Here is a 7,984-nt window from a genome sequence, read left to right on the forward strand (position 1 = left end):
GGTTGCTGATGATCTACACTTTCTAAAATGGTGTGCAGTTAGTGTGTACAGGAAGCAACTCTCACGTGCTGCATGTGTTGTTGCTCATATTATTTTGATGAGGGCAATGTATCCCCCCCCAACTGGAAAAAAAGTATGTGAACACCCTGTGGTTATAATCCATAGCAAACAGTGTAGCAAAAATAGAGGATATTTGGTTGGATGGGTGGATGGATGGATAAATGGGTGGTGTTTTTTTCCACTGACTCACAGAGAGACTAAGGGCATTCTACAAATATAAGAGCTTGCCGTTTGTGCACAGTAATTGCTTCATCTGTGCAGGAGCTCAGTTACCTCTATCATTTGGCTACAGCAAATGAGAAAAGCTAAACATATTTTGTAGCTTTTAAAATGGGTGTACCATTGGTCCTTAATACAATGAATAATTTGCTAACAAAAAGAAATACAATGTAATAATGGAAGTCAATCGGAAAGACTCTTTAACCTGCATGCTCTATGGGCTCTCATTTATCAAGTGTCAAGTGGATGTGATTTATTACAGAGAATCGTGTCCGCTGGGCATCACTAAATGCAGAGAGCGATTACACAAGTTTTTCACCAGAAACACTTGTGCAATGCCACCCCCAGCTCACTGGTAGAGAATCAACTGCAAGCAGGGCCTGTGAATCATCCTGATTGTAAAAGGTGGCAGAGATGTTAAGGAGCAGCAGCCTCATGACCACTGCTTCTTAAGCGGTCTTAAGCGGAACAGCCAATAGAATGCGAGCTCAATCTGATTGGCTGATTGGATCAGCCAATCGGATTGAACTTCAATCTGATTGGCTGATTCAATCAGCCAATCAGATTTTTCCTACCTTAATTCCGATTGGCTGATAGAATCCTATCAGCCAATCGGAATTCGAGGGACGCCATCTTGGATGACGTCATTTAAAGGAACCTTCATTCGTCGGGAGTTCTTCGTGGAGGAAGGATGTTCCGCGTCGGCGGGATGAAGATGGAGCCGGAAGAAAGAAGATTGAAGATGCCGCTTGATAGAAGACTTCAGCCGGATGGAAGACCTCTTCAGCCCCCGCTTGGATGAAGACTTCAGCCGGATGATGGACCTCTTCAGCCCCCGCTTGGATGAAGACTTCAGCCGGATGATGGAACTCTTCAGCGCCACGCTTGGATGAAGACATCGCCCGGATTGGATGAAGAATTCGGCTCGGCTGAGTGAAGACGACTCAAGGTAGGAAGATCTTCAGGGGGGTAGTGTTAGGTTTATTTAAGGGGGTTTGGGTGGGTTAGAGTGTGTGGGTGGTGGGTTTTAATGTTGGGGGGGTTGTATTTTTATTTTACAGGCAAAAGAGCTGTTTTCTTTGGGGCATGCCCCGCAAAAGGCCCTTTTAAGGGCTGGTAAGGTAATAGAGCTAGTATCTTTTAAATGTAGAATAGGGTAGGGATTTTTTTATTTTGGGGGGCTTTGTTATTTTATTAGGGGGCTTAGAGTAGGTGTAATTAGCTTAAAATTGTTGTAATATTTTTATAATGTTTGTAAATCATTTTTTTATTTTTTGTAACTTAGATCTTTTTTATTTTTTGTACTTTAGTTAGGGTATTTATTTGTATTTATTTGTAGGTATTTGTATTTAATTTATTTAATTTGTTTAATGATAGTGTAGTATTAAGTTTAATTGTAACTTAGGTTAGGATTTATTTTACTAGTAATTTTGTATTTCTTTTAGCTAGGTAGTTATTAAATAGTTATTAACTATTTAATAGCTATTGTACCTAGTTAAAATAAATACATAGTTACCTGTAAAATAAATATAAACCCTAAAATAGCTACAATGTAATTATTAATTACATTGTAGCTATTGTAGGGTTTATTTTACAGGTAAGTATTTAGTTTTAAATAGGATTCATTTATTTAATGATAGTGTAGTGTTAGGTGTAATTGTAACTTAGGTTAGTTTTTATTTTACAGGTAAATTTCTCTTTATTTTAACTAGATAGCTATTAAATAGTTAATAACTATTTAATAACTATTGTACCTAGTTAAAATAAATACAAACTTGCCTGTAAAATAAAAATAAATCCTAAAATAGCTACAATGTAACTATTAGTTATATTGTAGCTAGTTTAGGGTTTATTTTACAGGTAAGTATTTAGCTTTAAATAGGAATAATTTATTTAATAAGAGTTAATTTATTTTGTTAGGTTTAAATTAGATTTAATTTAGGGGGTGTTAGGGTTAGGGTTAGACTTAGCTTTAGGGGTTAATAATTTTATTATAGGTGGCGACGGTGTAGGGGGGCAGATTAAGGGTTAATAAGTTTAATATAGGTGGCGGCGGGGTCCGGGAGCGGCGGTTTAGGGGTTAAACTATTTATTTTGTTGTGGCGGGGTCCGGGAGCGGCAGGATAGGGGTTAATACATTTATTAGGGGTGGCGGCGGTATAGGGGGGCAGGATAGGGGTTACTAGGTATAATGTAGGTGGAGGCGGGGGCCGGGAGCGGCGGTTTAGGGGTTAACAGATTTCTTAGAGTTGCGGCGGGGTCCGGGAGCGGTGGTTTAGGGGTTAACAGATTTCTTAGAGTTGCGGTGGGCTCCAGGAGCGGCGGTTTAGGGGGTAAACACTTTATTTAGTTGCGGCGGTGTAGGTGGGACAGATTAGAGGTGTTTAGACTCGGGGAACATGTTAGGGTGTTAGGTGTAGACAGCTCCCATAGGAATCAATGGGATGTCTGGCAGCAGCGAACATGAACTTTCGCTATGGTCAGACTCCCATTGATTCCTATGGGATCCGCCGCCTTCCAGGGCACAATTGTGTGCGGAACATCTGTAGTGACATAAGAATCGATCTGTGTCGGACTGAGTCCGGCGGATCGAAGCTTACGTCACTAAATTCTACTTTTGCCGGTATCTAGGGCTTGATAACTAAGGCGAATCAGCCTCGCCACAAATACGCTGCAGAATTCCAGCGTATTTGAGGTTGACAGCTTGATAACTAGGGGCCAATGTGTGCTGTCATGTTGAGTTAGGGGACTATAGCAATGTCAAAGGGACTTTTGATCCTGGTACATACATTTACTTTAGTTGAAATACTTTTTATTGATTTTCTTACAACCAAAGCACAAAATATACAGATCAAGATCAGATCAAGTTAAGATGGACTAAAGTGCACTTATTTATCACATAGACAGATACATAAAGCTCCTGGCACTTACTTCAGATATCCGTTATATACAGTACCTAGTCCATGAGATTACAAACTGTCACATCTGTTAAATTAACATATAATAGAGTAAACTGAACGTTATCATTTAAAGAACTTAATCCCCCCCCTCACCCCCCTCACCCCCTACCAGGTGTTTCCACTAACTCCATGTGTCTTCCAGTAGATTAAAAGGTTGTCTCTCAGCATAATGCTAAGTATATCGGTCAATACATTTACTTTAAAGGGACACTGAACCCAAAAATTTTCTTTTGTGATTCAGATAGAGCATGCAATTTTAAGCAACTTTCTAATTTACTCCTATTATCATTTTTTTGTTCTCTTGCTATCTTTATTTGAAAAAAGTAGGCATCAAAGCTTTTTTGGTTCAGTTCACTGGACAGCACTTTTTTATTGGTGGATGAATTTATCCACCAATCAACAAAAACAGCCCAGGTTGTTCACCAAAAATGGGCCGGCATCTAAACCTGTATTCTTGCATTTCAAATAAAGATACCAAGAGAATGAAGAAAATTTGATAATAGGACGGAGTAAATTAGAAAGTTGCTTAAAATGTCATGCTCTATCTGAATCACAAAAGAATAAATTTGGGTCCCTTTAACATTGGTATATTCCACACAGCAATTATGCTGTCCCTAATTGTCCACCACAAATAAAAAAAATTAGATAAGGAAACCTAGGTTTCAACATGACAGTGTCCTTAATTTATAAAAACTATCCTTTTTTATAGAAACTTTACACTTAAAAAATGTTGTGAATGCAATTCCTGAATCATGAATGTTTATTTTTGACTAGACTGTCCCTTTAACTGTTGGTTTGAGCGCAATCCAAAATACTGTGACAACATGTGGCGCTTTTAAAACCGGAAGTAAACCATTATTATTAATAGTATAGCACAGAACTACATGAACTCCACAACACGTGCACCGTTGGTGTAGCACACAATCAGGTGCTCTCTCAAAAGATATCTGACATGAATATCACTGCGCCCCATACATTTTATTATGTTATGGATTTAGCACATTCGCTCTCACATGTATATGTGAGTGCCCCTAGACTACCGCTTCAACATTAAAAAATAATTTTACACTTGTGATGTGAGCTTAAAAATATAAGTCCTACTGATTGTGCTAAGCAATGTTGATGCACAATAGTGCTAATATTTTTTTGCTCCACTTGTAATCTAGGACTAGATGCTAACTTTCCCTTTAAAGCACTAGGAAAGTCATGATTCAGATACAAGTTATACCCCGCTTTACGTCGATTCGCTTTACGTCGATTCGCTAATACGTCGCCGCCGCAAACCCGGAAGTAGTTTCTCAGCGCGGCACAGCGCAGGACTTAGACGAAAAATTGCATGCGGTTTTACAGAGTACCTTGGAAAGACTTTAGGGTTGCTAAAACTGTGCAGTACAGTATTGTACTGTACCAGATAATTTGGTAAGTCCAGTATACATAAGCACAGTATTTTTTGTCCATTAAAGGTACAGTACTGTACAGGATTATTTGTTAAATCCATACAGTAATTGTACCGTACATAAGCAGTATTTTTTGGCCAATAAAGGTACAGTACAAGTACCAGTATATGCAGTTTTACTGTATGTACTGTACTGTATACAGTATTATTCTCATAATACCTTTGTGCTTACCTTGAATAGTACAGGTAAGCATTTCATATGCCTCCATCTCATATACAGTACCATACCATAAAACATAACCTACTTTAGTACTGTACAGTATTGTTTGGCATGGTTTGAGATCTCCACATAAAATAAGGATCTGGCATACAGTACAGGTACAGTAGAGTACTGTACATTAGGTTATGGTTTATGGTATGGTACTGTATAGACATACTGTATGAGATGAAGGAGGCATATGAGATTATTACCTGTACTATTCAAGGTAAGCACAAAGGTAAAACCAATCATTGTAATAAGAGCAGACAATCTTTTTTTTTTCATGTTTTTTTTTCATCATTTAAAAATTCACTCCCAGTATCATCTCTGTTTTGTATTTTAGTCTTTATTTTATTTCTACATTTCTACAATGGCCCTGGCTCCAGGTGATGAAAAAAAGAGGATCCGTAAGCCTCTTACATTGAATCAAAAGTTGGAAATGATATAGATGAGTGAGCAAGGCATGTCCAACTCAGATATAGGCCGCAAGTTAGGTTTGGCTCGCACAACAGTTAGCACAGTGGTGAACGCTAAAGAAAAATACTTAAAAGAAGTAAAAAGTGCTACTCCAGTGCACACAAAAGTGATTCGCAAGAGAGACAACCTTATTGCTGAAATGGAGAAGCTGCTAGTGGTTTGGATAGAAGATCAAACCAGCCACAATGTTCCTTTAAGCCAAGCCATTATTCAAAGCAAGGCACTATCCTTGTTTAATGCAATGAAGACTGATAGAGGTGAGAGTGCTAAAGATGAAACTTTTGAAGCTAGCAGAGGTTGGTTTAGCAGGTTTAAGGAAAGAAGTCATCTGCACAACATTAAAGTGCAAGGGAAAGCAGCTAGTGCAGATGTTGAATCTGCAGAGGCTTTTCCAGAAGAGCTGGCTAAAATTATAGAAGATGGTGGTTACACCACACAGCAAATATTTAATGTTGATGAAACCGGCCTTTTCTGGAAAAAAATGCCATCTAGGACATTCATTGCAAAGGAGGAAAAGTTAATGCCAGGATTCAAAGCTGCAAAGGATCGACTAACACTGCTTTTAGGTGCTAATGCAGCTGGTGATTTGAAGCTGAAGCCTATGATGATCTACCATTCTGAGAATCCCAGGGCTCTGAAAAACTATGCTAAATCTAGCCTGCCTGTTTACTACAAATCAAACACTAAAGCCTGGATGACTGCAAGTCTATTTACAACATGGTTTACAGATTATTTTAAACCCACAGTTGAAGCCTACTGCAAGGAAAAAAAAAATCCTTTTAAAATTTTAATGCTTACTGACAATGCACCTTCTCACCCACGAGCTTTAATGGAAATGTACAATGAGATTCAAGTTGTTTTCTTGCCTGCAAACACCACATCTATTCTTCAGCCTATGGATCAGGGAGTGATTGCAACCTTCAAAGCATATTATTTGAAGAAGACATTTACTGCTGCTATAACTGCCTTAGATAGCGATGCATCTGATGGTGCTACACAGAACAAATTAAAAGCCTTCTGGAAAGGATTTACAATTCTAGATGCTATTAAAGCAATTAGAGATTCCTGGAATGAAGTTTCAGAATCAGCATTGAGACGTGTGTGGAAAAAGCTAATCCCCACCTTTATGGATGATGTTCCCGGCCTTGAGACTTCGGTAGAGGAAGTCAATGCTAGCGTTGTGGACATGGATAGACAACTTGAACTAGAAGTGGAGCCTGAAGATGTTACAGAATTACTTGCATCTCATGACCAGCCATTGACAGATGAAGATTTGATTATGATTGAAGAGCAAAGAAGACTGTTTCTTGAAACTGATGGTTCTACTGATGAAGACCCAGTTTGCATTAGGGAAATGCCAATAAAAGAATTAGAGGAATATGTCAGTTTAATTGAAAAGGGTTTGGCAGGTTTGGAGCAGATTGATGGCAATTTTGAAAGAAGTTCTTCAGTTAATAAAATTGTGTCAAATGGAATTGCATGTTATAAAGAAATACTTTGAGAAAGGAAGCATCAGTCCATGAAGCAAACTTCTTTGCTATCATATTTTAATAAAGTCCCACAGCCATCATCATCACCTTCAACATCAAGACCTGATGAATCTTTGTCAAGTTCTCCACCTTCAAAACTGATTTGCATTGAAGACTTAGATGATGAATCATAAGCAAAGGTAAGCAATAAAGCACATACCACTGTATTGTACTACATGTTGTACTGTACAGTACCTGTATACCGTATATGTATCCCTTTCTACTGTCTGCATAACTGAATACAGTAGTGTACTGTCTTGTTCTAGTGTTAAACTAAACTTAGCACTATTGCACACCTATATATGTTATTTCAAACATGTTTTTAAGCTTGTAAACACACTGGCAAGTGAAAAACAAGTAAAAAATGCCTTGACTCACTTTAAGTCGGTTTTCACTTTACAGCGGGGCTCCGGTCCCTAACCCGCTGTATGAGCGGGGTATACCTGTATAGCATTTTATTTTACTGCACTTTTAAATTCACTTCTGTTTTCAAATGTTTTTTTGTTCTCTTGGTATCAGTTGTTGAAATTAATATGTACACTAGTGAGAGCTAGCTGATGATTGGTGCCTGCACACATTTGTCTCTTGTGATTGGATAACTAGATGTGTTCAGCTTGCTCCAAGTAATGTATTGCTGCTCCTTCGGCAAAGGATTTCAAGAGAGTGAAGCAAATTTTGATATAAAAGAAGTAAATTGGAAAGATGTTTAAAAACATATATTCTTTCTAAATTCTGAAAGAAAATATTTGGGTTTCATGGGTTTTAAGCTAGTTATCAGTCATGTATTGGTGTGAGCTGTTCTGGTAAAGAATCAGCACCACAAAACAAATGCAGATACTGGTTTAGTGCGGTCTGCTGTGTTTGTCTCCGCTAGTCAATAAGGATGATCTTCCAGGAGTGATTCTGAAGTAATCAATGACTCCAGAGTGACTAGTCATCAGAAGCCATCCTAAAGTATGCCCATAAGCCAAAATATATAAATGAGATGAGTCACTGGATGTTCATGTTTGTGAAGTAATAAGTAAGGTAATCTGCTAACCATTCTGAAGTCATCAAACAAAATTGTTTACCTTAGCTGATGACT

General features: G+C 38.1%; 1 pseudogene; it reads left to right on the plus strand.

The window, feature by feature from the left end:
* The first annotated feature begins 5,264 nt into the window (after positions 1-5,264).
* Positions 5,265-7,034, plus strand: LOC128661730 (tigger transposable element-derived protein 1-like; annotated as a pseudogene).
* Positions 7,035-7,984: the final 950 nt, after the last annotated feature.

This window comes from Bombina bombina, chromosome 5 (assembly GCF_027579735.1).
Source record: "Bombina bombina isolate aBomBom1 chromosome 5, aBomBom1.pri, whole genome shotgun sequence".
Lineage (NCBI taxonomy): Eukaryota > Metazoa > Chordata > Amphibia > Anura > Bombinatoridae > Bombina > Bombina bombina.